This window comes from Clytia hemisphaerica, unplaced genomic scaffold, assembly GCF_902728285.1.
Source record: "Clytia hemisphaerica strain Z4C2 unplaced genomic scaffold, Clytia hemisphaerica genome assembly, whole genome shotgun sequence".
NCBI classification, from domain to species: Eukaryota; Metazoa; Cnidaria; class Hydrozoa; order Leptothecata; family Clytiidae; genus Clytia; species Clytia hemisphaerica.
Window position 1 is genome coordinate 24,602 of NW_027104430.1, and position 8,518 is coordinate 33,119.

Consider the following 8,518-nt stretch of genomic DNA (forward strand, 5'->3'; position numbering starts at 1 on the left):
CAAAATTTTATGACAAGAATCTGCACATGGAAAAAAAATCATAAGATGCAATGGCCTTATTTGTGTTAAGGTCTTCCTCAGTTTTGGGATTTTTACGTCGAAAAACCTTCACCTCGGGTAAATTAATGCGTGTCCAAATTTTCGTTACTTCTTCGGACCCATCATCACCCCTCCTAGCATAATAAATTATACCTTTAAAGAAGCGCATTACGATGTAGAACATGAAAATCGGTGTTACTTAAATTTAGGTTTTGCCAATTTTGCGAAAAACCGCAAAAACCAAAATATGCTGACGTCAGCAAAACTTGTTTTTTAAATAACTCCAGTTTGGCTAATGGTATGAACATGAAATTTGGACCAAAGTTGCACATCATTAAAAGGATCGTTTTGAAAAAAATTTTTTTTGAAATTTTGCTAACGTCTGCACTTTATTAAAAATTTTCGTATTTTGCTGATTTCTGCTGACGTCAGCAAAATTTGAAAAAAATGATTATGCAAAAATGTTTTTATTACTGATATGCAACTTTGGTTCAAATTTCATGTTCATACCATTAGCCAAACTGGAGTTATTTAAAAAACAAGTTTTGCTGACGTCAGCATTTTTTGGTTTTTGCGGTTTTTCGCAAAATTGGCAAAACCTAAATTTAAGTAACACCGATTTTCATGTTCTATATCGTAATGCGCTTCTTTAAAGGTATAATTTATTATGCTAGGAGGGGTGATGATGGGTCCGAAAAATTAACGAAAATTTGGACACGCATTAATTTACCCGAGACGACCTGAAATATAATAGAATGTAAAATAAATTCCTATATTCTATTTTATAATATTTTTTTTTTTTTTTTTTACAAATTTTTAATTTGTTATTTTTTAATTTTTAATTTTTTAATTTACAAAAAATCATAAAATGCGATGGCCTCATTTGTGTTAGGGTCTTCCTCAGTTTTGGGGATTTTAACGTCGAAAAACCTCCACGACCTGAAATAATAGAATGTAAAATAAATTCCTATATTCTATTTTATAATAATTTTTTTTTTATTTTTTTTTTTTTTTTTTTTTTTTACATTATTTTTTTTATTTTATTTTCAATACTTTTTTTCATTTAATTTTTTTAACTTACTGTTTTTCTTTTGATTTTTTTTTGGTTTTTGTTTTTTATTTTTTTGTTTTTTTTTATTATTATTTTTATACATATTTTTCTATTTTTAGTTTTATTTTTTTTTTCATTATCATACGTTTATTTTTCTTATAATCATTGATTTTTTCGCTGACATTTAAAAAAATTCACTACTGCCTTCATCTGCCATCATATACCACACAAAAACTGAACTACTTACTTATACTTAGGAGCACTTACTCGCCTCAAACTATTTGATTAAAGGATATTTATGAATTTCTAAATATAAAAAATAAAGTTTCCTTACCCGTCCATATTAGAAATGGAACTGTTTTTTGCCATTTTTTTATTTTTTCGTGTTAACTCTTTGAAAAAGATTATACAATTAAATCTCTTATTAAAACGTCGCTTTCAAAGGGAACCGCGACATGCAGTTGCATTTTTTTTCTTTTCTATTTGTTCTACTAAAGAATTGTCACTCCCATAAATAAATATCTTCTAAAAATTTAGCAATTTTTTTTTTGTTCAAATACCTCCTTTTTCTCGAAAAAAGTTTTTTCATATGAAAATCTATGTATATAAATAATCAAATCCAATAAAAATAGTAATTATTGCAAAATTTAGCAATAGTAAAAAGTATGCGTGGTCAATTCTATTTTTAGAATGTGATCAAAGTCCCGTGTTTTAGGTACATGAGAACCTTTCGATCTTGAATCACGATTCTAACACAATGCTTATTCATTTTCAGCTCTACTCATGCCTCGTCGTTTCTTCTCTAACACAATGCCTATTCGTTTCTGCTCTAACACAATGCTTATTCATTTTTGGTCTAACACAATGCCTATTCATTTTTGGTCTAACACAATGCCTATTCATTTTTGGTCCAACACAATGCATATTCATTTTTGGTCTAACACAATGCCTATTCATTGCTATTCATGTTAAACAATACCCATTTTTTTTTAACTCTCACATTTCCACTACTACCGGCTATTTCCAAGCTTTTTGAAAAAATCTTTACAAACTAATCAAGCTCATATTTTGTTTTTTACTTTGCGGATTTCGAAAAAAAACACTCAATACAACATGCTCTAATGCAACTTTTGAGATCCTGGCAGAAAAATATAGACGATGAAAATATAGTTGGTACAATATTAATGGATTTATCTAAAGCCTTTGATTGTTTACTGCACGACCTAATAATAGCCAAATGTGCAGCGAGTTGATTTCAAAAGTCTTGTGCTTGTTGAAAGATTATTTATCCAATAGATATCACAGGGTAAAAATCAGAAATATTTTCAGTGACTCTTTTTTACTAAAAACTGGTGTTTCACAGGGGTCAATTATGGGCCCGTTACTTTTTAACATATTTATTAATGATTTATTTGAAATTGTAGAAGACGCATCACTCTGTAATTTTGCTGACAATAATACTCTTTCTACTTTTGCAAAAAGGCTTCTCCAAGTCCTGCACTCCTTAGAACTAGAAACAAAGAATTTACTCGAGTGGTTCAGATAGTAAATTCTATTGCCGCCAATCCAGGAAAATTTCAGTTGAAGCTTCTCGGAAACATAGATAATATCGCTCATATTAAATTCAATATTAAAAATATCACCTTAAGCTAAAACTTGTGTAAAACTTCTAGGTGTTAAAATTAATTATAAATTGAACTTTTGTGAACACGTTAAAGCACTATGTAAATCTGCATCCAATAAAGTTAAGGCCTTATTTCGTATAAGACCTTATTCGAATATCAGCAGAGCTAAGAAATTTTCTAAAGCATACATTTTATCAACTTTCAATTACTGTCCATTGATCTGGATGTATGGCTGCAAGGGCAATGATACCCTTATTAACAAAATCCATACAAGGGCATTGCGTGCAAACTACCTTGACTTCAACTCAAGCTTTGAAACCTTCCTAGCAAAGGATGCAAGTGTATCTATACATGTTAAGAATCTAAGATTTCTTTTACGTGCAGTTTATGGTATTGTTTGGAGAGATAGCCCAAGTTTTTTATGGGATATGTATAAAATAACGAAGTCACCTTATATACTTCCTTCTGGAAATAGGAGAATTATTCTACCAAATGTAAACAAAACTCAAACATTTAGACTGAATTCCTTAGTCTTTCGTGGTAGTCTTCTTTGGAATTGCCTACCGCCTGAAATCAAATCTGCCGATTCTCCCAGGCTCTTCAAAATTAAACTCCGAAGCTGGTCTAGTGAAAATCCTACCTGCAAAATCTGTGCATAATAATTTCCTGTTCGTCCTTCCTAACCCCCATGAATTTATTTTATTTTTTATTTCATGATTTTTAATATTGTTGGCTTTTATCAGTTTTCTATTTATATGAAGCTATTATTTCGTTACCAGCAGAAAATAAAAGGTTAATAATAACAATAATATCATTATGAGCCAAAGTATGATAATATTTATGTCTGTGGTGACTTTAAAGGGGGTAGGGGTAAAAGGGGAGTAACCTTTTAGACAAATGCCACTACAGATCTCTTCGTGCTATCAAAAACAGTAGTGGTGTTAATTATGAGGACTTACTACCAGATTTTAATTTAGAGACTTTACATGCACGTAATCTAAAAGTCTTCAGGTCAATCCAGCACATTGGACCTAGTATCATGCATGATATTTTCAATACAAGACAATCTACTTATACCATTCGTTCTGGTCATACGTTAGCTTTACCATTGTACAGAAAAAATAGAATAGTGTCTTTGCCGTAAATACTTTCGACTTCAAGCAGTCTCTACCTGGAAAAAATTACCATCAAATATTAAGAACCTGGACTCATTAAAATCCTTTAAGGCTGCTAATATGTTACTTCTATATGTACCTGCCAAGGTCGTGATCTTTTTTTCTTTCAATCTATTTTTAACTTTATTACTCAATTCTTTTGTTGTTATTTTTTACTAGATTTAATTTCATTTCATTCAGTTTAAACTCATTGAAAAATCTAGATTTAAAGTACTCAAATTTAAATAAAGATTAAATAAATAAATAAAACAAATAGAAAAATAAAACTTTGGCTAGTGAGTAAAAACTTATAAGAAGGACTTAAATTCCGACTTGTAAGTTTTTGTACTCCCCCAAGGATCGATCGAAAAATGTCATTTTGTTTCTTCTTTCATCACCTTAGCTTTCTGACTTTCCTCTCCGTCGTCCTTAGCTTCCTTTCCTGCCTCGCGATTTCCCTGACGAGCTTCAACTTCTTTCCTCCTTTCGCAATCCTTTTAGTTCTCTCAGGATGTGCTTCAAAAGCTCCTCCAAGGTTACCTTCTCGACCAAAAGGACAGCACTTCTGGTAAACCATTATAAAAAACACCTGAACCAAGAGGGAAGATCAAATAGTTCATAATGGTTGTTTGATCAACAATAACAAACACCAATCAACAACATTCAACAATGTTCGATCTACCGAATATTTTTTAAATGTTTCAATATGTCTGTCCAACCGTGCGAACATTACAGAGGCTTGACAGCTATTAAAGGGGACGTCAACCCAAATTTTTACCATACATTTTTTTTTAATTATAAAATTTAGAATAAAACTATCAAAATAAGCTATATATTATTGAATTTTTTTTTCTCTCAATTTATATTTAATAGACGTTTGAAAATTTCCCTTCTTCTTGAATCTGTGATGTAACAAATCTGCTTCTCAAAATAAGAGAATTTTTAAACAAATTTTATTAAACAAAATTTTCAGTAAAAAGAGAGAGCTTTCACAATTATTGAAAACGTGTTGGAATCGAAAAAGACAAGATGCCTAATGAATCAAGTGATACAATCGGCAATAAATTAGGCTGGGACCAATTTGAATCATCCAAAGTCATTTAGATACGGATGATGATGTAAATGAAAACGGGGAAGACAATATTCCAACGAACGTCCTCGTCTTCGAAGAGGCGCTCAAATTAGACTTCCACTTCCCAGGAACACAGTTTGCTTGAATTCCTTTAATTTCCGAGCTGGCCAAGCTTGGAATAGAATACCGTTAGAATTCAAAACTATTGAATCTTTGGCTGAATTTAAAAGAAAAATTATCAAGGCTAAAATGTATTGTTCATGCAAACTCTGTTCTATATTCTAGTATTTTTAAATTTTAAAATATTATTTACTATATAGTAAATATTCGAATGTCATGTTGGATTCAATTAGTACTTGTAACTATTTTTTATTACCAACGTTAAATAAAGAACAAATAAAATAAATAAATAAATAGATACTTTATTAGCCAAAATCCATAACTAGCCGATAATTAAAAAAAAACACAAAACAAAAGAAATCCCAAAAGATTCATTCTGACATCAAAAATCTTGAAGTAACAGACGAAGCGTGATCTCAAGTAAAATCACTGGGCGAAATCATAGATTTCTAATGTAGGAAATATATAGGAAATCTAACATTTTCTATATATTTCATACGTTTTGAAAGACCATATTTCCTACGAAATGTAAAGATGGAGAATTCCTATTCAGACATTTCCTGACACATGGAATTATCATATTTACTAACTTTACATATAATGAAATTTCAAGTTTAGAAGTTTTCAACAAGGGAAATATTACATTTACTAACTTTCCATGGAATGTAATATCAAGTTTAAAACATTTCCCAAAGGAAAATTTTCACAATTATTATCTTTACACAAGGATGAAACATTAAGTTTAAAAGATTTCCAAATTGCAAATGTTAAGTTTCGATGTATCAAAATAGAGCTAAAAAAGGAAGGAAGACACAAAGGTTACTTTTTAGTTTACATTTCATGTTACTGATCTATTTCATCTTTAGAAGAACTAAAAATTCATATTAAATAAGATAAAGTAAATTTAATATTTAGATAATCTAAATTACAAGGTAAAAGAATAAAGAAAAAATACAAATGCTATGTATACAATGTATGAGGGCAAAGACTTAAGAGTATTAGTCAAATAAGTTAAACTTTGGTCAAACTTTCTTTATTAAAATTCCAAGATCAGTATCCTATTTCAAGCAACTTTTAGCTCTTGAACCAAACACTCAAAACATCAAAGAAATCAGTAACCGTCACTTGCCAAATAACTCGATTTCAGAATCATAAGTCAATCAGCTTTCTTCAAAAATCGTGTCAGTTCCTGGTGTTCCCTGAAGAAAAATTGAAAATCGCTAATAATATCAAAAGTAAATAAGAATCTTATCACGAAATTAACCCAAGGGCTCTGACCTTGACGACCGACGGGGAAGTACCACTGGAGTTTGACAAGTTAATCCTATCAGATGTGAACTTTTGGCAAAATTGGAAACCTGTCAGAACAAACAATTAAACGATCTCCCATTTTTACCTTGGAGTGGCAAAAATTAATAAAAGTAGCCGAAAATTATAAATTTTCTCATTTCCACCCTGAAAATTGTCCAAAATAATCAAAATAATCGACCTGATCTCTAGTTTCGAGAGAAAAGGTTACCTTGTAAAGCAAATGGACTAGGAATAGTTAAAAAAAATTTAATTGAATTCTGTGATAAATACCTTTCTCGTTTTGTCTGTCAGATCATGTAGTGTAGGATATCTGGATTTTTTCTTTTATGGTGCAGAGAGTTGTACAGTTTCAGTGCTTGATAAAGTCATTTAACCTGTATAAAAGTAAACAAAACTGATGTATATTGCTCCATCATTCATTCACAAATAAAGATAATCATTTTAATCATATCTCAGAATAGTAAAAAATTTAGAAGAAAGAGCTTTGCCAAAAACATTTCATTGCTCAAAAAAAAACTTGAAATACCTACATATATAGCAATTTATCCAGCTTATAGTTCTTTTAAAAAAAGTAGCATACAGATAAGCAGATAATTCCCTTACCTTACCCTTGATTTACTTGACGAGAAATGGTTTCGTGGAGTTTATGTTATGATACAGCATCACGACCTGTAGTGTAGAAAGACAAAAGAGTCAAACATTTTGACAACAAATGAACAGCAAAGGAAAACAACATTTACAAAAAAGTAAAAAAAAAGTAGAAATATACCCCTGATCTGGGTGATTGACATGACAAATCGCAAAGGCAAATTAAAGAAACAAAAAAATCCTTAAATGAGTGTTGTCTGATCGACCCTGGCCTTAGTTTAGGATAGATAGAAATAGAACTAACTAGACTCATTTGTTGATATAAATGGGTGAAGTAATACTTACACATCATGATTTTTGTGGTTTAATTATGTTTCTTCTTTCCATTTTTCTTACACCAGACTCCAGATCAGCTTATCACTTCCACCACTCCAACTTTAACACTCAAAGAAACCACAAAATTGAAAACTGGTTTTGAATGTTTTGATTTCGTAAAGCGAATCTGGCATCTCGTCAGGGGGTTACATTATTAAATTTTACTTAAGATACTCTCGAAAATATAACATAAACACCAAACAATTAGGTGATCTTCGAAATAAAATTATTCGAGTGAATTTAAAACTAAACTGGAATAATCTTCTAAAACATATTTACATCGTAAATATTGATATCATACGAATCATATTGGTTTTCTATTGACCCCCGGTTTAAGATCTATGCCGCCATTTTAGATTGGCGCTCTCATATTTCAAAAATTGTAAATTTAGTGAAATATGATATTTTCAAGAATTCCCATTTGATGGAAATCTCAATTTTTAAATTTAGCGAAAATTTAATGAAATATCATATTTCAAGAGATTTTAACGACATGAAAATTTCATATTTTCAAAATATTGAAATATAGTAAATATCATCTTTCAAAGATGGAAATCCTTGAATTATCATATTTTTTCAATATATTTCAGATATTTACACGTTCGAAAGGTGGACTTTCAAAGTCCGCTTGAAATTCATTGAAATACCATTTTTTATATACATTTTTACTATATTTACAATTTGGGAAATCTATGATTTCGCCCAGTGAATATGCTATATTTCAAATTTCTATCCAATACATCATTCAGGCAAAAAGTGAGTACAAAGTGTACTGGAGCCTTATCCGGGTGCTTGCCTAGCAGATGAATAAGACGCAGTGGGTGAGTGAGTCTAGACTACGAAAGGGGCGGGCTAAAGGAACCTAGGGGAGTAGAACCTAATCCTATTGTAGACAAGAACGGGAGACTATGCAGTTACAATAAAACTAGTATTTAATAATGACAACGCTCTATAATCGTGCTACAAATATGAAAAGCATTCTTACAAACCTATGTCCTGAGCAGGTCCGCCGCCGATCGCTGCCGAAACAACACTGAAGGTTAGGAGGGCTGGACAGCAATTGCTAAGTTGCTGCCCAGAGGAGCGTGGAAGGCGCAGTTGGGCGTTAGAAGGGCGCTAGATACGATCAGTAAAGGTATAGCCGAAGGAACTTTAGTACATTCCTCAGACCTTAAATGGCTTC

The 8,518-nt window shown here is 31.0% G+C and overlaps 1 long non-coding RNA gene across 2 annotated transcripts; it reads right to left on the reverse strand.

Moving 5' to 3' along the window:
• Positions 1–6,049: 6,049 nt before the first annotated feature.
• Positions 6,050–7,318, reverse strand: LOC136820573 (uncharacterized). Of its 2 annotated transcripts, XR_010848613.1 has the most exons (4): positions 7,306–7,318; positions 6,976–7,041; positions 6,643–6,746; positions 6,050–6,260 (listed from the first exon to the last, which is right to left on the reverse strand). It is a non-coding gene; the product is annotated as an uncharacterized lncRNA (long non-coding RNA). The 2 variants fall into 2 exon arrangements; XR_010848612.1 differs by lacking the exon at positions 7,306–7,318 and having other exon boundaries at positions 6,976–7,125.
• Positions 7,319–8,518: the final 1,200 nt, after the last annotated feature.